This window comes from Kogia breviceps, chromosome 10, assembly GCF_026419965.1.
Source record: "Kogia breviceps isolate mKogBre1 chromosome 10, mKogBre1 haplotype 1, whole genome shotgun sequence".
Lineage (NCBI taxonomy): Eukaryota > Metazoa > Chordata > Mammalia > Artiodactyla > Physeteridae > Kogia > Kogia breviceps.
The window spans coordinates 69,850,094-69,873,650 of NC_081319.1; the positions used below are offsets into that span (position 1 = coordinate 69,850,094).

The window sequence follows — 23,557 nt, forward strand, 5'->3', positions numbered from 1 at the left end:
ACTCAGCCATAAAAAAGAATGCAATTCTGCCATTTGTAACAAATGTGGATGGACCTAGAGAGCATCATGCTTAGTGAAATAAGTCAGATGGAGAAAGACAAATACTCTATGTTATCATTTATATGTGGAATCTAAAAAATAAAACAAGCAAATGTATATAACAAAACAGAAACAGACTTACAGATACAGAGAACAAACTAGTGGTTACCCCAGAGAGGGAAGGGGAGAGGGGCAAGATAGGGGTATGGGATTAAGATGCAAACCACTACATATAAAATTGATAAGCAAGGGCTTTCTTGGTGGTCCAGTGGTCAAGACTCTGTGCTTCCACTGCAGGGGACATGGGCTCCATTCCCTGGTTGGGGAACTAAGATCCTGCATGCCATACAGTGTGGCCAAAAAAAAAAAAAGATAAGCAACAAGGATATATTGTACAGCACAGGGAAACATAACTATTATTTTGCAATAATTTCAAATGGAGTAAAATCTATAACAATATTGAATCACTATGTTGTATGTCTAAAACTAATATAATACTGTAAATCAACTATACTTCAATAAAAGACACATCCATACACACACAAAGGCATCCAGATTGGACAGGAAAAAGTAAAACTATCTCTATTCACAGATGACATGATCTTGTGTATAGAATATCCTAAGGAATCCACCAAAAACCTGTTAGAACTAATAAATGAATTCAGCTTGGTTGCAGGATACAAGATCAATAATAAATAGCAATTGTATTTCTATACACTTTCAATGAACAATCCAAAAATAAAATTAAGGGAAAAAAAACCATTTATAATAGCATCAAAAAGAATAAAATACTTAGGAACAAAATTTAACAAAAGAGGTGCCAAACTTATACTCTGAAAACTATAAAACATTGTTGTAAGAAGTTAAGACTTAACTCATTGGAAAAACATCCTATGCATCAAAAGTCTTAACATTGTTATGATGGCAATACTCCCCAAATTGATCTACAAATTCAGTGCAATCCCATGAGAGTCCCAGTTGACTTCTTTATAGAAATTGGCAAGCTGATTCTAAAATTCATATGGAATTGCAAGGGACTCAGAATAGCCAAAACAATATTTAAAAAGAAAAACAATGTAGGAAGATTTACATTTCCTGATTTCAAAATTTACTACAAAACAACAGTAATCAACACCTGGTATTAGAACGGGGTAGACATATCCTTGACAATGAAATATACTAGATCAATGAAATAGAATTGAGAGTCCAGAAGTAAACCCATACATTTGTGGTCAACTGATTTTCCACAAGGGTACTAGTGTTGGTAAGTATGTGGAGAAATTGAAACCCCTGGGCATTGCTGGTGGGAATGTAAAATAGTTTGGCACTTCCTAAAATGTTAAACAAAGAATTACCATATGACCCAGCAATTCCACTCCAAAGTATATACCCAAAAGAATCGAAAACAAAGACTCAAACAGATACTTGTACACCAATGTATATATCAGCATAAATTCATAATAGCCAAAAGGTGAAAACAACCCAAATGTCTATCAGCTGATGAATAGATAAACAAAAGTGGTTTTATCCATACAATGGAACATTATCTGGCCATAAAAAAGAATGAAGTACCGATAGATGCTACAATGAGGATGAACCTTGAAAACATTATGCTAACTAAAAGAAGCCAGTCACAAAAGACTGCATATTATATGATTCCATTCATTTGAAATGTCCAGAAAAGGGAAGACAGAAGACAGGAAGCAGATTAGAGATTGCTTAGAACTGGGAGTGTAGGGGAAGGAAGGATAGGAAGATAATAGGTAAAGGGTACAAGGTTTCTTTTTGAGGTGATGAAAATGTTCTAAAGTTGGCTGTGGTGAAGGTTGCACATTTCTGTGAATGCATTAAAACCACTGAGTTACATAACTGGATTTCCAAACATGGCGGCTGGCTTCCTCCAAAGGGCAAATGTAGAAGCTGCCAAGCCTTCTTAAGGTTTAGGCCTGGAACTGGCAGCGTCATCTCCACCATGTTCTGTCGGTTAAAGCAGGTCATGGGCCAGTCCAGATTCAAGGGGAGGGAACTAATAATGATGTGAAGACTACAGTGCATGGTTCACTGGGGCCCACCAAAGTAACAATCTATTACAATCTGCCCTCTGTCCCCTGATGATATACCTCCTCCCACATGCAAAATACACTCACCACCTCTTAAGACCCCCAGATCTCACCCCATTACCAAGATTGAGCTTGAAGTCCATAATTTCATCATCTAAATCAGGTCCATGTATGAATGAGGTTTCTCAAGGGATTCTTCTCTGAATCTGATGACTTTTGAATTAGAGAGACAAGTTATCTGCTCCCCACAGGTAATGGTGAGGCAGAGGAAGGAAAATCCCAATAAATATTCCTATTCAGAAAGGAGGAAATGGCAGGCACATGGCAGACACAGGTCCATGGCAATTCTGAAATCTAGTGGGGCACGTGTCACCGATTTCTTGGTTAGGTCCCCGTTCTTAGGGTAGTAGGAGTTCTTACATGGTGGCTGGCTTCCCAAAGCCAAAATATGGAAGCTGCCCTCTTGAGGCTTGAACGAGGCCCAGCACAACATCACTTGCACCACGTTCTATTGGGTAAAGCGGATCACAGGGCCAACCCCGAGTCAGGAGAATACACAGGGCATGAAGACCAATAGTCACAGTTCATTGGGGGTCATCAAAGTAATAGCCTACCACAGGGGTAGTTTATCAGAGTTTACAACCTTGGTAGGCCCTGAACTCCAATTTTGTGCCTGTAATCCTAAGAAGCTTTCAAAAGCACAGCTCAGCCTCTCTGATGACTCAGATTGGCAAATGCCCTTGGGTAAAAGCAGCCCCAAATGCTGGACTCACTTCTCCGTTAGGGTTGCCAGATTTAACAAATAAAAATACGGGGACATCAAGTTAAATTTGAATTTCAAATAAACAACAAATTAATTTTCAGTATCACTATGTCCCAAATACTGCATGGGTGTACTTATGCTAAAAAAATATTTTGCTGTTTATCTGAAATTCAAATTTAACTGGGAGTCCTATATTTTATCTGGCAACTCTAATCCCTCTTGATTCTTATCATTTCATGTACCTTGGTCCAGTAATTCCTCACTACCTTGTTACATTTTTGATGCTTTTAAGATTCGAAAATATTTGTCTAATGTATATAGTTGTCTTTGATGAGAGGAATGATCCAAATTCTAAATGGCATTTCTATATTTGGGGAAATCCTCCTATCATGAATTTTGCCTCTCAACCTGGAAGTCAGAACTCAAATTCCCAGCCTCCCTTGCAACTAGATCATAGCTCTACACACCTAAGGGAGACTTCAATTTGGAAATGCAGGGCAGGAGGTCTGGTGAGTGGCCCCAGCTTTCCGCTGGACAGGTGGCTATTAAAAAATTCCATTTTTTAAAATGAGATAAATCTATGTATACTGTAGCAGAGATTGTTAGTCATCCCCCAATATCCATTCTCCTCTTCTCCTCTGCTTTTTGAACTGGGTACATGGCTACCTGGAACAAAGAATATATTTCCCAGCCTCCTTTGCAGCTAGGTGTGTCCCTGTGTTCTGACTAGTGGGAGCTGAGCAAAAATGTCATAGGAAGTGTCCTTAATGGGAGGAAGGATGTCCCTCTCTTTTTTTCCCCTCTTTCTACTGGCTAGATGCAGATGTAATGGCTGGAGCTCAGCCATATTGGACCATGAGGTAGAAGCCCCATGTTGAGTATGGCATAGCAAAAGACAGAAGGAATCTGGGTCCCTGATAATTGTGTAGTCCTAGTATTGCCTGGCTACTTACCCCTGGATTTCATTAATGAGAGAGAAATCAATGTCTAATTTTGCAAGGCACTGATATTTTGAATTTTCCATCACTTGCAGCTGAACGTAATCTTAACCAATACACATATTAATGTGGAATGATTTCTAAGATAAATTGTTAAACAAAAAATGTAAGGTGCAAAGCAATGTATACAGTATGGTACTATTTTTGGAAAAAATTCAGATAGATATAGCTATGTTTGTATATGACTAGCTTTTTCCAGAAGGATATACTGTTTGAATTTTTTCCATGTTGAAATATTATTTAATTAAGTTAATATTAACTTTAAAAAATCAAAATTTCAAACCTAGTTAAAATTTTTAAATTATTTACATTTTAAAACTGCAGTAATTTGGTGGAACTATGGTTAATTTTCCTCCTCTTTCTACATTCCTGTACTTTTAGGTTTCTAAGCATATTTACATGCAAAAATCAAATTGCACCCGGCAATAAAAATAATTTATGCTTTAAATATTTTTCCTTTGTGTTTTTTTTGTTTTGTTTTGTTTTCGCCACCACCCAGCATGCGGGATCTTAGTTCCCCAACCAGGGATGGAACCGGAGCCCCCTGCAGTGGAAGCGCTGAGTCCTAACCACTGGACTGCCAGGGAAGTCCCTAAATATTTTTGTTGTTGTTGATATGCATACCCTTTAGTTCCCAGGACCTCAAAGACCAATATATTGAACATCCACTTTGGACTGCAAATCCATTCAACAATATATATTGAACACTTACTATCTATCAGATTCTAGGTAAAAAAAACAGACAAAATGCCATTGGTCCTGGAGCTAATGTTCTTATGGGGCAGACAGTCAACAAGTAGAGAAACATATAAGATTCTTTCAGATAGGACTCACTGCTACAAAGAAAACAAACAGAGTAATATGATCAAAATTGTTGAGGACACCAACAGAGAGGGTGATGAGGAAAGGCCCCTGAGGAGGTGACACTTGTTCTGAGAACTGAATCATGAGAAGGAACCAGTTATGGAAATTTTGAGAGGATCAGAATTCCAGAAAAGAAGCTCAGTACCTGGGAGAAACACAGAGATGGTCAGAGTGGCTAAGGAGAAGTGTGGGGCAGGGGTACTGGTCCCAGAAGAGTTGGAGAGGTGGGCATATGTGTGCTTCAGTGAGAGACCACTACACACCTAACCAGTACTGCTAAAATAAAAAAGACCAACAATACCAAGAGCTGGCAAGGCTGTGGAACAACTGGAACTCTTATCCTTTCCTGGTGGGAACATACAGCCACTTTGGAATACTGTTTGGTGGCTTCTTTTGAAGTTAAACATACACTTGCCATATAACTCAGCAGTTCTGCTCCCAAGAGAAACAAAACATGTGTTCACAGAAAGAGTTGTACAAGAGTGTTCATAGCAACTTTTTCGTACTAGCCTCCAACTACGATCGTTGATAATCTCCACCCACAGGAGAAGGGATAACAAATAGTGGTACAGCCATGTGATGGAATACAATACAGCAATCAAAGGGAAAAAACTACTGATACATGCAAAAACAGGGACAAATCTCAAAATCATTATGTTGAGCAAAAGAAGCCAGATGCAAGAGTGTGATTCCATGTATTTGAAATTCTAGGAAATACCAATCTAATGCAAAGTAACAGAAAGCAGATTAGGGGCTGCTCAGGCCAGGTGGAGACTGATTGCAAAGAGGAACAAGGAAATTTTTAGAGTGAAGGAAATGACCTAGGTTGTGATAGAGGTTACCCAGGCAAACACATCTGTCAAAACTCATCAAACTGTACACTTAAATGGGTGTGTTGTACTGTTATGTAAATTATGCCTCAGTAAAGTTGATGGAAAACACACACAATGTGTGTGCTTGTTTACTAGTCTGGTACATTATCTGTCTGCTTCTCTGTATATTTTCTAGGAAGTAGCTTGCAAATCATCACTTCTAACCTGCTCACTTGTTTTTCTCCCTTTACTCCTAACCCCAAAGTGAATTAAACCTATCACCCAGAATTTCTAACTTTTGAGGCTGACTCCCTCACCCAGCCCTCCACACAGAAATGTTTACCTGCATTTTACAGAGAACAGAGGTCCAGCATGGTTAAGTCAGCAGGAGTGCTTTCCCCGGAGGCCTCCTTGGTGGATTTGGGGGAGCCCCTTAAAGCCCCCAAAGAGTCTCTTTCCTCTGCTGACTGGTACCTGAAATTCATGGGTCCAGTGGTCATCCTTTCAGCTTTGGGCTTCAGTAACCTGGGAAGGCAGGTGGCACCAATCTTGATGACTCAGTGAATGAAAAGAAACCCTTGCAGCTGAGTGTTCCATTCAACAATCAGGCCCTGCAGGGACTGGGGACACAGAGAGGAGTGACACCCAGGCCCTGCAGCTGGAGCCCTCACAGTCTCTTTGAAGTGGTCTCCCTTCAGTAGACCTAAGACTCAGCCAGGAACTTGTTCAAAACACAGACTCCCAGGCTCCCAAGGGATTCTTATTTGGGTGGAGCTTGGTTAACACACTCCCAGGTGATCCCCTGCAGACCATCTTTGAGTCACAGTTGTTGGGATAGAAGAAATACTGAAACCATTTAGAATAAGTATTGGTTGAAATTGTTCCAGAGTTGATGAATGAACCCCAAAGCAGGATAAACACAAGGGAAATCTCACCAAGGCATATCATTATCAAACTGCTAAAAAAAAGAACAGCGATAGAGAGAAACTCTGACTTATGGGGATTTAAGAGAAAGCTTTTGCAGGATGGAGGGTGTTAAGAGAAAGCCCCAGAAGTGGGTAAGAAAGGCAGGATGGCGGGAAGGTGAACCTGATAGTTCAAAGAGAATCGTCAAGGCCCTCAGGGTTTTCTCAGGAGCATCCCACTGACCTGGCCCTGGAAAGGGTCCAGGCTCTGTTTTGTAAGCTCATCCCCTTGCCACCTGCCCAGACGCCATGAGGAACCAGATTTATAGCCCATCCCATCCCAGCCAGGTTCTCAGGATCTTTGGGCTGTCATTGCATAGCTGGATGCTACTCTTACCCTGCTGTGCAAAGGACCAACAGGTATTTCCCAAGCCTGGCTCCCTGCAGGGCTGTGAGGTAGCCAAAACCCCCCACCCCCACCCTGGGAGACACTGAGGCACCAGTGCCTGCTCTCTGGGGACTTAGCTCTGGTGTCTGGAACCTGGCTGACTCTCCAACTGAAATTGGCCACGTGCCCTATGCACTTCCAGAAAGTATTTACTCATGTTTCTTCCCAGCTTTGCTCTCCCGCCCAGGCTCTATGAGCACAAAGCAAAATTAATCTCATCCCAAGAAGCCAGTGTATCAGCACAGTAGGCATAAGTGGGCAGGGGCAAAAAGAGAGAGGAACTGACTTGGGGCATTTGGTGGGTGAGGTCAACGGGAACCATACCTGTGGGGAGAACCCTGGGACTGGAAAGAGGTGGCAGCAAAGGCCCAATCCTGTGGCCTAGAAGAGGAATAACCCAATGAAATTTTGCATCATTACAAAGATCTCTGGCTATAGTGACCATATTAGCTAATGTCTACTGGACACTTGTTAGAAGCTGGATGCTTCCAATGATCTAGATGATTGAAGTGCATTAACTAATTTAATCTTCAACAACACCCTAAGGAAACTGTAGCACAGAGGAGCTGAATGACCTTCCAAGCTAGCAAGTGGCAGAGTCATGGCTTATCCTCTAAGCCACACCACCTTTCAGAAGTTGACTGTAGGGGGACTGAAGCTGTTGGCTGGTTGGGTGGTGAACCAAGTATGTTAGACTGGAGAATCAGCAATCTCTCCTGCCCTGGCGATGCTCATCTGAGCTTTTCCCTAGGCTTAAATGCTCAGTTTGCACATAGGATAGCAGAAAATTTAATTAAAAAACAACAAAAAATTTTTTTTAGCTGTGTGACACTCCTTGCAACACGCCTTGTGGCATCTTAGTTCTCTGACCAGGGATTGAACCTGGGACCCGGAAGTGAAAGCACCAAGTCCTAACCGCTGGACCACCTGGGAATTCCTGCAGAAAATTTTAAAATCAGCCACCTGTTCAAAACTGTACAGACACCCAGGGTGGAAGTGAAGGTGATTTCACACCTGCCACTCCACCATGCACTGTTACCTGCCTGGTCTTACCTTCCATCACATCCCGTCTCCCTCTCCTGTCTTCCTGCCCTGCTCTTCCTACCACCAACCTGGAGTCCAAACATTCTCTGGACTTCCCTGCCCTTCTCCCTTCTCTCCAATTATCAAAATCCTTCATGACTCAGCCCAAATCTCACCCCTTCTAGAAAGCCCTCACTGACATCCGTGGTTGGGATTACTCTGTCCCAGGCCTGTGCGATGAGATGGGCTGCTCTTTCAGCATCAGTCACAATTCACTTTGCATTGGGTCACTTCTCAGTGGGTCTGTCTCCCTGGGGGCAGCAGGCCATGGTAATCAGGTCATTAGAGGGTCCTGAGGACATTTCTCTTCATCAACTTAAAACAAACGTAGGCTTGGAGATCCATGTAAATTTTATATAAAAAGCAAGAAGATGAAAAAATGATGTATGGGATTTTACTCTCAAAATCCCTTTTCTTTACAATTTTCTATGTTCATAAAAATAAAATAGCTTTAGCATGGCAGAATCTTATAAATGAGGAGGGACCCTACTTCTTCATTCCATTCAATTTTAATGAGTCACTCATTCATTTATTCATCAGACATTAACTGACTATGATTGCTCAAAAGTTATATAAATTAGCAAACACAGTAGTGAGTGCGGCAGGGGTTAACTACATAGACTCTAGCTAACTGGCTGTGTGTAAATCCCACTCCACCACTTATTAGGCATATCGCCTTAGGTAAATAAGTCACTTACATTCTCTGTGTATCAATTTCCCATCTATAAAATGGAGATGATAATGGTAGCACCTATCAAGGTTGTTATGAGGATTAAATGAGCTTATATATATATATATATATATATAAAATACATATAAAAGTGATGAGTCAGAATAGTGCCTGGTAGGGACTTCCCTGGTGGTGCAGTGCAGGGGACACGGGTTCGAGCCCTGGTCCGGGAAGATCCCACATGCCTCGGAGCAACCTCGACTACTGAAGCCCACGCGCCTAGAGCCTGTGCTCCACCACGAGAGAAGCCACCGCAATGAGAAGCCCATGCACCTCAACAAAGAGTAGCGCCTGCTTGCTGCAACTAGATAAAGCCTGCGCACAGCAACGAAGACCCAACACAACCAAAAATAAATTAATTAATTAAAGAAAAAAATGAAGAGTGCCTGGTATGTGGCTTTTAAGTCATTTTTGTCAGCACTCTTATAAAATTGGTTTAAATAGAGACCAAGAAGGACCGCCTCAGTCTGGAAAGATTGCTAGGTCAAGAAGGGATTGGCATTCCAGGCAACAGGAACAGCACATACAAAGGCTCAGAAGTGTCCACCAGCAAAGCCAGTTGGGGGAACTGGGAATTGGGGGCAGGCTGAGAGGTGCAGGGGTGCTGCAAGCTGTGTACAGATGGATGGCTGTGCCATGTCAGGCACTTGGGACTTTATTCTATTGGTAATAGGGAGCCAGTGAAGGGCTCTAAGTGACAGAGCAGCTGTGTGTTTGAGACAGATGGTTCTAGCAACAGTGTGGAGGATGGTATAAGCCTGGAGGTGGGACTCCCGCCACCCATTAGAAGTCCAGGAGGGAAGTGGTGAGAGATGCCCAGGCAGTGAGCCCTGAAAGGAGAGAGTGGATGGAAGAGATGGGACAAGAAAACCTGCAGGATGGGGGGCAGATTGGATACGGTAAGAGAGGGAAGATGTGGAGAAGCCCCAAGGTGTTGCCCTGGGCCACTATGTGGCCTTAGTAAATCAAAATAGGAAATATAGCAGGAGGATCAGGCAGATGGTGTGTTTGTGATGCTCTGGGGAGGGGTGCACGGAGGTGATGGCTTCAGTGTAGAGCACATTGTATTTAAGTTTCACTCCCAGGGGTTATTCTGCCTGTGTGGTGTTTCCTGGGCCCCCACCCAACACACATACACTCTCTCTCTCTCTCTCTCTAAGAAGACAGTTACTGTGTCTTACTCATTTCTGTATCCACCCCCCCCCATCCTCCCCACCCACCCCAACACCACGCTAGGCACACACTGTGTGCTCGGTGACTGCAGCTAAATTGGGTTTAATGGAATCCAAGCTTGCTCCCTACCCAACCCTCTAGATTGGGTAACAATGTTACAAACACAACCATTCCACCTCCCATTCTCTGGATTACTGCTGTGCTGCCCTGGAGGAGTCCAAGAGAAGCCCCCCTTCCACTTGAGGGAGCAGCCTGCCTGGGACACTGCTGTCAGCCCCAGAGCTGCCATATCAACCTTGGGTCTGGACCCTCTTCAAAGCCTTCCCCCCACCCCCCTACAGGAAGAGAACAAGGACCCATGAGGCCCACGAATGGATGGAATGGAGTGAAGAGAGTGACAGTGAAAGCAAAGAGATCAGCCTCACAAAACAACAATGACGGATCCTTGGAGACATGGCTACCAGGAGTGACAGAATCCTCCCCCCACCCCTGCCCTGGTCCCCCACGCAAGGTGAGGCCCTGGAGTGAGCCCACAGCTCTTGGGGCTTTCCCTGCTTCCCATAGGGCCATCAGTAAGGAAAATGAAGACAAAAGATCCTAGTTTGATACAAATCCAGAGACAGCCAGACCCCAACTATGGAGCACTCTCCTCATTCCAAGTATGAGCCGGGCCCCCCTCATCTGAGAGCTGAGGGTGGGGAGGAGAGTGTGTGTATATGTGTACCCTTGTGTGCAAACATGTATGCCTGTGTGCCCACGTGTGCACGCACGTGAGAGTGTGTGCCCCCAAGGTGCACGTGGGCATGACTGGTGCCCATGATGCACCCAAGCATATGCACTTGTGTCCGTGTGTATGTTGCCCATGTGTGTGTCTGTGTGTGCCCGTGTGTATATGTGCGATGATTGCGTATGTGTGTGTGATGCCTGTCAGGAGGAGGGGCGGGGGGAGCAGTGGGGTATTTGTTTACAAAGTTGCTAGTCTGTTTGTGGGCAGGTAGGTAGGCGTGGGTGTGTTTATGGGAGCAGGAGCCGTATGTTTGTTGTAAGGGAAGATTTCTGCCCAGGTGTCTGTGAATAAGGAGGGACAGGTGAGGCGGGGCTGCCATCCTTCTGCCTGGGACTCTTCCTGTCCTTCTACCCTTCCAGGGCTCACCTCCCAGGGCAGCCACCTTTGCCAAAACGGCCCCAGTTTGATGCCCCAGTTTCATCTGGCCTACCCAGCAGAAAGACACAGTCTCTTGCAGGCCCTGAGGAAGGATGAGCTCATTCTCTGCAAGTTGAAAGGGGCACACAGAAGCGTGGGATGGGAGCAAAAATTCATTTCAGCTCCTCCAGTGTGGCTGACAAAACAAATACCTTTCCCACAGGAGGACCTGCCCTGGGATGGGAGGGGTACAAAGTGAGGGAGGCTCTGTCGGTTCTGGTGGTGGAGACCTAGGGGGCACCCCTCAACAGATCCCCCAGACAGTGGGGCCCTCGGGGGGGGGTAGCACTGGAATTAGATAGCAGATGATTGGGAGGCTGTCAGAGGAAGGAAATGGGAGGGAAAGGGGGATTTCAGTAAGAGAAAAACCTGAGCAAAGGCCCTGAGGCAGGAAAATGCCCTGTACGCTTGAAAGAGTTAGAGTGAAGGGAACCTTAAAGCTCCTCTCTGGAGGGGGCCTCCTTCACGTACATGGGAGAAAAGCTGGGAGGAAACTGAGGCCCAGAGAGAGGATGTTTTTCTGAGACCTAGCAGCAAAAGCTAGGGCTCCTGCCCTCCAGGTCAGTGCCCTTTCTGCTGCTGGGGTGTCGGACTGTTTGCTTTTGCCTCCTTTGCCTTCTTATCCCCAGCCAGGCAGGCTGCGTCAAGGTCCCGTTCTTAGCTTCCCTCTGCCAGCAGCCAGCTGTGTGAAACTGACCAAGTCACTTCACTTCTCTGAGCCCCTCATCTCCATTATGAAGGGAGTATAAGGCCTTGTGTCACCTGGGAATGCTACCTTTGACTCCCTAGGGAGCTAAAATTTCTCTTAGTCGTCCTATCCCCAGCACTAGCAGAAGCTACAGCACAATGTAGGTGCTCAAGTAAGTGTTTTTATTTTTATTTATTAAAATACATTTAAAAAAATGTATTTGGCCATGCCACATGGGACCTTAGTTCCCCAGCCAGGTATAGAACCCATGCCCCCTGCAATGGCAGCACAGAGTCTTAACCACTGGACCACCAGGGAATTCCCTTAAGTAAGTGTTTTTAAGTGAGGGAAAGAGGGAATGATGAGCTCCTTGACTCTTCCTCTACCACCCTCCATTGAGAGCCTCAGCCTCTCCCCTCCCGAGGCGGGACATAGGGTGAAGGAGGCCCAGAATCATAAAGACCTTGAAAGGGAAGGCAGGAAAGATGAATAACCTAACTGCACAGAGGCCCTGACTTCTCCCTGTCTCTGGGCAGATGCCCTTGAGAGAGCCCTTCCTGGCAGCCTTGGCCTTGCTGAAAACTGCTTTGGTGAGGGGGCTAGAGGAAGGGCCTAGATCTCTAGCAGAACATGGGGGCAGCTGGACCCAGGAGGAGCCCTGGCAGGCCTCTCCTCACTCACTGCCTCTCCGCTCAGAGAAGTATCCCAAGCCTCCTGTCCTAGTCCTGAGGGGTTGCCTCTGGAACCTTCCGTTTCCCATTGCAATGATTCCTTAGCTTTTTCAAACTTCAATTACCCTCCTTTTTTGAGGCCCCCTTCTCACATTAAATTTTTTATTGCCTATTTCATTCTTCATGATAGCAGCTGTATTTCTTTTAACCTTGTAACACACACACACACAGGAAACTAATCTATGGTGAGAGAAATCAGATCTTGGTTACGCCTGGGGTGGGGACTGACTGGGAGGGGGCACGAGGGAACTTAGGCATGCTGAAAATGTTCCAAGTCTCTATCTAGGTGATAGTTACGTGTGTATACATACTTGTCAAAATTCATTGAGCTGTGCTATTAAGATTTATGCATTTTACTGTATGTAGGGTATACCTCAATAAAGTACTGCTAGCATAAAAGACACACATACAGAGAAATACATAGAACAGACATGATCAGTTTAAATGAATTATAAATCAAGTACCTGCATAAACACCACCCGGAATGCCTGGTGCCCCCATGCGGTCCACAGTGCTGGCTCCCCTTGGACCCCAACACCCACACGCTGGGCATCACAAGCCCCAGGCACCTCCTGCTCCCCAGATTTACAAGGCCTTGGAGACCAGGGATGAGGGCAGCACACTGGCTTTGGAACCTCACATTTCCCATCAGTGTAAGCCCAGGCTTGACTGCAACTCCTGTTCTGGTGAGTTGAAGGAACAGAAAACACACGCGTTTCCCCTTTCTGAGACGGGGGTTTCCGTACCAGACTCCCCCGACCGAGTCTTGGCTGGGGGGTGAGGGGTGTCCTCAGCGAAAGTCCAGGAGAAATGTGCCTTCCCTGCATCCCTGCTAAAAATAACCTCAAGCAGCACTGCTGCCACCGAGCAGCAGGAAGGACGGAATCGTGTTTTGCTTTAAACCTCGAAGCAGCTCAGCAGTTGGGGGCGAGGGAGGGGTGGGAGAGAGAGGCTATAGGGATCTGAGAGCCCTGGCAGCACTCTCCCCACCCCCAACCTCAGCTGCAGCTGGTCCTCTCAGAGGTGCCTGGGAGGAGTGTTGGTCGGGGGGGAGGGATGACAGGGCTTCCCAGCAGAGCAGAAAGCCCGGGAACATCGGGGAGGGGTGGGGAGGGGTCTCTGTCCTGCTAACTGGAGCGTGCAGGCTGGAGGGGCAGGAGTCACGTACTCCACGGGGTCCCCACCTCCTCTGAGAAGGACTCTGTCCCAGCAGCCCACGCCAGGGTCCCTCTCCCGCCTCTGCCCTCCTGCAGCGTGGCCGCCTGCCCCCGGGCGCTCGTGGCACACACAGGGCTGAGGATTGTCATTTCGCGTTCCCGGCTCTGCCTGGCTTCCGCTCTGCCCAAAGAGATCGGGAGGTCCTCAAGGGCGGGTGCGGTCCAGCGCGAGGAATTTCCCTGGAAACGGGAAGTACAAGATGTGTCAGTGTGGGATCCCAGCGCGAGGAGCTGAGGAGTGGCTGAGTAAAGGGAAGAGGCCCTCCTGGCCGCGCGCTCCTGCTCTCTCTCCTCCCACAGCTCCCCTGCCCGGCTCATGCATCAGAGGCGTCACGTGGTGGCAGGACCGTTCTGCAGTCGACCCCAGTTTTAGGAACTACGATGGGTTGAATGTGTGCCACGTTCCAGGCACTGTACTGACCTTACACGGATTACCTCATTTAATCCTCTCTGCAAACCTATGACATTGGAATTCTTACTCTCCCTATTTACAGATTATGAAACTGAGGCTTAGGGTGATGAAATACTCATCCTAGGCTGCCGCTGGTAGAATATGACAGAGACAGGGCTTGAAGTCATGATTTGGGACACAGAGAACCTCCAGAATGAATCTCCAGAGAACAGTGAGACAGAATTTTGGAAACTGGACCTTCCTAAATAATCTAGGACACTGGTTGCTGTATATGATACTCTGGTAGAAAAAAGAGCAGTGGATTTAGGCCAAAATTTGTACTACCAGTTAGGATATTGGCCAAGGAACTTAACCATTCTGAGCCTCAGTTTCCATCTCTACAAAAGGGATACAATAATCCTTACATAGAATCGCTGGGGAGTAATGAATTTGAACCCAACATTTTGTCTAAACCTGAAAAACACCAAGCTCCATCCTGACTCAGGGCCTTTGCATGTGATTTTTCCTTGGCCTAGAACCCTAAGTCCCCAGATGTTCACATACTGGTTTGTTCTTGTCATCTAGGTCTCAGCTCATACATAACTGTCCTTAGGGCAGCCCACCCCATTACTTGCGATTGCATCACTGTCTTTTACTTTCCTTTGCACTTAGTACGATCTGAAATTATCTTTTTGATTTATTTATTTTGTTTTGTTTGTTTGTTTATGGCCTATCCTCCCTCCCCAACTGCCAAGGAGGTAAAGTTTCTTGAGAGCTGGGACCTCCATGGGGTTCAGTAACCCATTCCCAGTGCTCAGAGCAGCACCTGGCAAACATCAGAGCTTGCTAAACATTTATGAATAAATGAATGATTATGCTTTGGAAACAGCATTACATTGAAGTGTCTGACTCTCCCTCAGGTCTTGCTGAGCCAAAGGGCAATAAATGTGGGTTAATGGGGACTCGAGAGAGTGTTTCAGTCCTGGCCCAGGCCCAGCCCTGGGGCTCCTAGGCTGTAGGGAGCCATAAGGCTGCTTGGGTTTCCGGCTGCTCCAGGACAAAGGTCAACGCTTTTGCTGGAACAGGAGGTTCTGTACCATCTGGGGCTGCCTGCCTCTGGCCACATCTGCCCAGGTTCCCCAACCTGTACTCCAGGTCCAGCCCAGACCAAACAACTCAAAGTGTCCGCCAGAGAACCCAGGGCTGCTTCATGCCTGTGTGCCTTTATACACACTGTTCCTTTTACCTGGCACGCCCTGCACCCTTGCTCTGCTTGGCTAGCTTGTCTCAGACTTGAAGACTGGCCTCCTCAGAGGAGCCCTCCTGGAGCCCTCTAGCCACACCAAGTCCCTGACTTCCCAGGGCATTATAGTGATCTGTTTTTCTGAGTCTTCCCAAGTAGCCGGGTGGTCTCTCTTTTTTCTTTAATTAAAAAAAGACTTTTTAAAATTTTTTGGCCACGCTACGTGGCTTGTGGGATGTTAGTTCCCCGACCAGGGGTCGAACCCAGGCCCTCGGCAGTGTAAGCCTGGAGTCCTAACCACTGGACCACCAGGGAATTCCCAGCCCAGAGACCTCTTGAGGACAATGACTAGCTTTTGTGCCCCCAAGTTGAAGCACACTGCCTGGTGCACACAGTAGGTTCTTAATAGATGCTCCAGCACAGCTTTTGGACTTTGGATTCCCCAAGCGTTAACACAGTTCCTGAGGCACACAATAGGAACTCATTAAGAGCACACTGAACGCATGAACCAGAGCAATTTGACTCGTCTTCTAAAGTTGGAGGTGGGGTAGGAGTGGAAGATGCTTCCTTGCAGATAAGATGGTGTCAGAGGGCAGAAGGCAGAGGGGACCTTAGGAAACTTCCCAGGAGAAGGGACATACAAAAAGCAAAGGTGAAAAGCAAACACAGATGGATGGAGGCGAATAAACAGGGCTCTCAGTGAGCAAGGAGAGAAAAAGAGAGAAGGAAGGATAAAAGAGGAAGAAAGAACTGCGCTCAGAGGGGACAAAATGTGCCTGTGAGAGCCACAAAGGAAAGGAAGCCAGAGACTTGGCCAGGCCAACTAACTACAGGATGTCTGGTGCCCTTGCTTCAGCCCTGGGAGTAGATAAGGGTGACATGGGCAGTGTGGTGCTGTGGTCCCTTCCTAGGGTGATAGGGCTGGATGAAATGTCACATGTTACCATGTTTGGGGACATCTTGGGAAACTCTTCCTCTGAGGCCCTATGTTATGAAACAAAGCACCCCAGATATCACAGTCACAAATTTAGTTTCTTGCCCTTGGCTGAGCAACTTAGCTGCTCTTGCCTCAGTTTGCCCATCAGGAAAGTGGGTACTGTTCTCCTTACTTCCGAGGAACATTAAGATTGTACTGAGTTAGGACATATAAGTGAAATGTATATGCCCTGATATGGCCAGGGATTGACATAATGGTGGTGATTTCTGCCAAAACCCTGCTGTGAATGGGTCCTAAGAGACGCCATGCCACTGTGTCACTGGGTGCCACAGACAGTCTGAGTTTAGAGACCTGGAACCCAGGTTCAGCCCCTGGTTTTTAGTTCCTAGTGCTGGAGCAGTACAGTGAGGCAAAGTTTACTCCCAGGTAAGGGGCTGAGTGGCATCAGGCATGCCAGTCGGCCGAGAGACGACTGAGGCCGCACACAGCCAGCAGGCCTGACCACCCACCTCCCTCACTGAGTGTCCTCTGGGGCCTCTGCATTTCAGCCTGTCAAATGGGCTGAAAATGGTTTTCTGGCTGTCATATTATACCTCAAGGCATGCATGGGCTCTAAGGAGGCAGAGTTCCTGTAATCATTTGAAGAGAGAAGGGAATAAGACTCTGAGGCTTGAGAAATGGAAGGTTTGCGATTTAGGTACATGATCTAAGTCATCTAGCAGGACACTTCGAAGTGCTGGCTTTGCTGTCAGACAGACCTAAATGTGAATCCAAGCTCTGTCACTTCTCTGAGCCTCAGTTACCTTAACTGTCAAAGGGGGCTCACAGTAGCATCCACCTCCTAGAGTCACTGTGAAGAGTAAATGAGCTTGTGTATATCAAGCCCTGAGCCCAACGCTTGGTCCCTAGGAGGCAATTGATATGAACTATTATTGTGAATAATAATATCACGTGCTCCTGGGGGAGGAAAGCCAGATCATAAACGTATCGATCTCTGGATATCAAAGCTACTTTGAGGAGATTAAAGTGGTCACCACTCAAAAATCATTATGTCACCAAGTGTCAAATTCCATTTTGCAGCTTCTGTTAGGAACGTGTGACTCCTGGGGTGGGGGGTGGTAGGATACCCCTCCCCCACCTCCCACCTCCGCAGTGTTCTCTGTGACCAATGGGGGAGGATCAAGGATTAACAGGTCTGCCAAGCTTTTGGGGTGGGTGTGGGGGGCAACTTCAAAAGAGCCTTCAGCTCACTTCTCTAGCTGGGCTCAGGCATAACTGCTGAAGTGTTTGGGAAAACAGGGTGGCAAGGAGCCTCAGAGGACCAGAGAAACTTTGGACCCAACTTGGAGTGTCCATGGCCTTGGAGGCTGTTTTGGGCTAGCTGATGGGAGAGAGAGAAGGGGACTGGAGGCTTCAACCTTCCCGAGTCCAACTTCTCTCCTCCAGGGCTCACTCTGCACCCCACCCTCACCTCCCAGAAGAGTTTAGATCCCAAGGTCTGACCCATGGTGGGTGCGGGAGCCCAGGTGGGAGGTAGGCAGATGAGAGCAGGGGTGACAGGCAGCAGGATGCCACGGATGAAGAAGGAAGTATAAATATAAAGCAGCCAGTGTAGGACTGGACAGAGGCCATATGAAACACACGGTACATTCCGGCCCCAGTGTAACAAACTGTACCAGCCTTTTTCAGAGCTGGGAGCACTGAGGGGAGGGAAGAGAGCAGAGGTTCCTTCGAGGTTGGCCCTGCCTCCTCCTCCCCCACTTCTCCCACAGCAGGGAAAGTCCCGATGTTCCTTTTGCAACCACAGGAAACCTACTATCCCTGCTCACACTCTGTACCCAGTGTTCCTCTCAGCAGCTCCAGACTGGGAGGGAGCAAGGAGAGGGGGAGGTGTCAGGGGGGAGGGGAGAGGCACAGCAGCCCAGGTCACATCAGGGAAGGTGGCAAGCATCACTTGGACACTGACTTACAGAATCACAGCCTGTAAGTGCTGCAACGGAAGTACAGATGACAGGGAGGTGTAGGGAAGGAAGTGCCTTGCCCAAGGTCACACAGCCAGTTGTTCACCAGGGTGGGACCAGAGTGCATCCAGAGCTGGGCAGTGCTGGGCAGCTCTCTTGGGTGTAGTATGTAGGAGTGGCAGGCCAGGGAACAGGCAGTGCCCGGTGAGTGAGGGTGGGGTGCAGCCAGATCCAAGGCTGCCGCTTCACTCTGATTGGCTCTGGGCAGGTCTGGCTTGGGTACTGTCCCCTCCACTCTTCCCAAACCTACCCCCCTCCCTTAAATGTTAGAGATAATGTATGTGAAGTGCCTAACACGGAGGCTGGTTTGTGGTGATGTCAACCAGACTGAGTCACCTCCACGCCTTTTCTCTCCTCCTCCACACACAGAGCTCAAGGCCTAGAACCTCCTGGGATCTTTCTCTCCCATATCACCACCTCCTTCCTACTGAGTCCCTATAGCTCTTAACACATTTGGTACTCACCTGCTGGCTTGGGTTATTATTTAACCTCACATGCCATGTGTTTGTCTCTTCAACTGGTCTGCAAACTGCCCAAGGGCAGGAAATCATTTCAATACACCCAGCATTTATTGAACATCAACTCCAGTGCCAAGCTTGGCCTGTGGGGGATGAGCTCAAGCCATGGGGGGAGGCCTCAAAGAAGCAGACTTTGTTTCTACCTCAAGGACTTTCTAATCTGGTTAAAAGAACAGGATTAGTAAACAGATCACTAGAATATGAGACAGGCCCCATGCTGTGTCCTGAGAAAGGTACAGACTGAGTGTGCTGGGCTTTCAGAGGAGAGAAGAATCAGATTTGGCTGGCGCTGTTCCAAGCAGACTTTATGAGCTGGAGCTTGAGAGATGGGTAGACATGGAGGACGGGCCCTCCTGGCATGGGAAGTGGCACAGGAAACTGTGGAGTTTGGAAGGAGGGAGAAGAAACGACTTTAGGAATTGTGTCATAAACTTCTTAATGACATCCTTAGCAGGACCTAACAGAGCCTTCCATATGGTAGGGGCTCAGTATGTAAGTCCTTTGTCCCCTCTTTGGTTCAGAGATGGTGGAACTTTCAGGACCAGCGCTCAGGGACGTCTTTCTGCAGAAGGATGGGTAAGGAGAAGACGTGGCCCTGAATAAATCCGGGTTTCGGCTGGACAAAGGGAGGGGTCAGGCTCGGGTTTGGGGTCGTCTTCCTCCACCCTGCTGCCCACTCCCACTTGCTAGTGTCCAGGCTCTTCCTACTCCTGGCATCCTGCCAGGGGGTTCCCAAGCTATGCAAAAGAGCTGGGCTTCGTCTGCCAGCCCCTGGGAATCCCTGGAGTCTCCAGGCTTGTGTGAAGAAAGGATCAATCGGAGAAGGGGTCGGAGGAACAGGGAGGCTCCTCGGGGAGATGGCTTGACTTGGCCCCCTCTAGCGGGCTTCCGTTGTCACGTGACTTCATCCCAGGTCTCCCAAGTATGGGGCTGACGCACTCCCTCCTATCCTCCTCCAGACTCCTGGACTGAGCGCTGGTGGGGCTTGGGCGGCTCCTTCTCCTGCGTGGAGCTACAAACCAACACCTGCCCCCACCCCTTCCCGATTGTGCTGCCCCGGGCCCCCGATACGCCTGGGGATCCAAGTCAGGGCTCAGGTGGGAGATGGAGTGGTCTGGTTGCACCAAGGCCGGTGACCGGTCAGGGCCGCGCGTCCCAGGGGTTGCGCACCAGCCCCCGGCCGTCCCGGGTGCCCGCGCCTGGCCCGGCCCCAGCGCGCGCTCTCAGGGCTGCGGCGGCGGCGGCGGCGGCGGGGAAGCTGCGCGCCGAGCGCAAGCCGCGAGCACAAACAGGGCGAGGAGGCTGGTGTGAGCGCCTGGGCCCGGTGCCAGCGCGCCGGGGCTGGAACACAATGTCCCGGGCGGGCGGGCGAGCGAGCGGGGAGCGAGAACAGCCTGACTCAGCAGCTGGGTAAGTGGGTGTGCTCGCTCACCAGATCAACCGCTCTTGCAGCCTGCGGTCAGCGACGACCCGACTCTCGGAGGCTCCCTGGAGCGGGAGGGGCGAGCGCACCGCCCGCTTCCCGGCTCCCGCCCTGCCTGTCGCTCGGGACCTCCACGTGGCCAGTTTGCGCCTCCCTCTGCCTTCTCGCCCCTCCATTACAGCGTTTCGCAGCCCCCAGCCCGAGCAGAGCAGGCTCTGCCCACTTGGGAGGGGCACTCTCCTCACCCCACCCGGCAGGTGTGGCCCACCAGACAGCTGCTGGGTACGCGTTGTCGCATTCCCCCACCACTCTGGGAGGCTTCTCTAGGTCTTGGCGTGGGGGACATAACTCTTAGTTGCAGATGGAGGTAGAAATTTGGTCTAGGGTGGTGGGGAGCAGAGGAAGAGGATGCTGGGAGAAATGGGATTATGGGGCAAGAAGATCTTCCCCATCTCCGTGCTCGGTTGAACCAGAGTTCAGAGTCTCTTCCTGTCCCCTCCCCTCAAAACCGCGAGGCCCCTGAAGATTTTCTCAGAGGGAAGGAGAAGCAGGTGGGAAGGTGCTTTGAAGCCTGAGACCCTGCTTTTCTGCCTTACCCACCCTCCCACCCAAAGCCACAACAAAGACCCACGAAGCCTGCCACCCAGCCACAAAGCTTCTTCTTCCTCCTCTGGCCTGCTGTCGCCTGCCGTCTGGTGGGGCCATTGTGAGGATGACAGCCCCAGAGCAGGACTCTTCCTGCGAGGGTGGGGACCTGTCCTATGCCCCAGTCTCCTGGGGTGTCTGCAAGGTGCCCCTGAGGACACCGTGTGCCTGGAGTGTGCCAGGGCAGGCAGGGAGGGGCTCCCTCCTCTGCCAAGTTCCAGGAAAGGCCTGGCAGGCAGCACCGTCCTGGGCTCCAGGGCCTTCCAAGGTGGAGCTGGGGGAGGGATCCCAGGCTGCTGAAGTGCCTCACCTGGGCCTCAACCCCCGCTTCCCAGGCATCACTGGCACCTTCTTTAGCCAAAATTGAGGAGACAGTTGCCAACCATCTTCCCACACATACAGGCATACTTCCCACACATATGCTCACCCAGCCAACGCTCACCAAATCCCTCAGGCAGGAGGCACTTTCACTGTTGTCGACTCCAACCTTCTACCTGATGTATGAAATCTGTCCACAATATCCCAGGCCAGTGATCTGAAGCTGTTTGCATACCCATAGTGACGGGGACACTCTTTTACAAGGCGGCCACTACCCTTCAGTTCTTCCCTATCTCCAAGTCCAGTCACCTACAGGACACCTGCCCTCACATGGCCTAGGAGTGACTGATCTCACCCTCAGGTCCCTCACACCAGCTCCACCCCCTTTCCCACGGTGACCCTTCCACCCCCCCCAAACTCACCATGAAGGAGGATTAATTCTTAACTATTTTCCCTCTTTCACCATCCTATATCTGCTCTATTACCAAATTCTTCCCTTTCTTGCTTTTATTACAACATGTATTATTTGTTACTTTCTTCACTAACCCTTCCTTTCCAACCCCGTAGATTCCACCTTTGACCCAAATTCCCAGTTACTGCCACACTGTCCTTTCTGACCCAGGTTTTTCCTTCCTCCTACACACCCTGCTGGAATTATCTTTCTCAAACACTGTTTATTGTGTGTGTTATCAACTTCAGACTCCTCAACCAAGCACACTGGGTACACCAGCTGCTAACCTGTGTGTTCCATATGAAGGGGCCCACACTCATTCATGGTGTACCCAGACCCCAGAGTCCAGCACAGGGCCTGATGCATAGCAGGAGGGGAGCCAATGTTCCTCGAGTGTCCAATCCATTTGGTTGTGCTCCTTGCTCTCCGCCCAGTTCTCTTTCCTGGCTTGGTGTCCCCATTCTCATGAAGCCTATTGGCTTCCTGATGCTCACGCAGGCCCTTTTGTTTAGAACAGCCCCAGTTTTTGTTTTTGGCCACACTGCGCAGCATGCGGGATCTTAATTCCCCCACCGGGATCGGATTGAACTTGCGCCCCCTGCAGTGGAAGCACTGAGTCTTAACCACTGGACTGCCAGGGAAGTCCCAGCCCTGGTTTTTAAATTTCCCATAATCTTCAGAGAGCGGTGGGGAAGAGAGAAGCTGACGTCCAAATTAACATCGGGGTTTGTGCCAAATACTAACTGCAAAGACCTTGAGTGTCAAGTGGAATGAGGGTAGCTGCCTGCTGGGAGCCAGCAAGAAACAGAACACCACGGAGGAGGGTGGAGGGCAGAGAAGAGTGGGTGCAACCAGTGGCTTTGGGGTTTACAGAGGGATCTTGTCACTGGAGATTCCAGCCTGCCTAGCTCTGGGTCGCTATTCTGATGCCCTTAGGTTGTTCTTTTTTGGCACCACATCTCACACACACACACACACACACACACACACACACACACAGTGATCCTGGCCCCATCACACCTCATAACCCAGCTCAAAGTCTCTGATAATCTCCACCCCACTTGGATCGTGTTGTAATCAACTTCCCTCTGAGCTTCATGAGCTGCCTTCATTCTTTCCTATATTTTATTGCTTCATTATGTCCTGTAGTATTCTCAACCCCAAAGATTATAAGCTCCTTCATGGCAGGGACAGTGTTATTTGTTTACTTACTTAATATCATCTGTTTTGAGAAGGAAGAATAAGATAGGGCACTTGGATTTTGGAAGCCACATAGACTTGGGTCTGGATCCTGGTTCCAGCACTTAGCTGTTTGGCCCTGGGCAAGTCTCACCTTTCCTGAGCCAGTTTCTCCATCTGTAAAAGGTGCTAGAGATACTTACCTTGCGGAATGAGAGGCAAAGATTACAGAGACTACAAAATGCCCGTTGCAAAGTGAGCAGACAATAGCTTGTCTTCCTTACCTGCGCCGTGGGAGCTTTCCTTGAATTGGGGGACAGGGTTCCTTAACTACCGCCCCCACCACTAAGACATTTCTAAGCGAGTAAAAAGACACTATTAACACTTACACCAGTTCCACGGACGTAACCCGGAATGCATGGCCACCCTACACTAACTCACAATAACCGGTGAGTGCAGGGTTTGGATCCAGCGACGCCAGAACCCAGTGCCTAAGCATGGCGCCAAGCATAGTTCAAGCTCAATGAACGTCTGTCGAATGAACGAGTGAACGGAATCTGTCCTGCCCTTAGCTTCTTGGAGCATCAGCGAGTGAAGAAGCGAAGATTGACAAGACCGCCCACGCCGCCTCCCCACCCGCACCCCTGTCACAAAGTCTCTAGCAGTCTTCTTTCGCTAAGGTCTCTCCTTCTCCAGCCCGCATTCCCGCCCCTGGT

General features: G+C 48.7%; 1 long non-coding RNA gene across 3 annotated transcripts; it reads right to left on the bottom strand.

Annotated features, from left to right (window-relative positions):
- Positions 1-101: 101 nt before the first annotated feature.
- LOC136792008 (uncharacterized) lies at positions 102-23,553 on the bottom strand. Of its 3 annotated transcripts, XR_010835069.1 has the most exons (5): positions 23,231-23,553; positions 12,963-13,895; positions 7,214-7,270; positions 5,880-6,156; positions 102-375 (listed from the first exon to the last, which is right to left on the bottom strand). It is a non-coding gene; the product is annotated as an uncharacterized lncRNA (long non-coding RNA). The 3 variants fall into 3 exon arrangements; XR_010835070.1 differs by lacking the exons at positions 102-375; positions 5,880-6,156; positions 7,214-7,270; positions 23,231-23,553 and adding exons at positions 18,772-19,203; positions 22,875-23,018; positions 23,126-23,218 and having other exon boundaries at positions 12,229-13,895; XR_010835068.1 differs by lacking the exons at positions 102-375; positions 5,880-6,156; positions 7,214-7,270 and adding an exon at positions 18,772-19,203 and having other exon boundaries at positions 12,229-13,895; positions 23,231-23,481.
- Between the last annotated feature and the right edge of the window lie 4 nt (positions 23,554-23,557).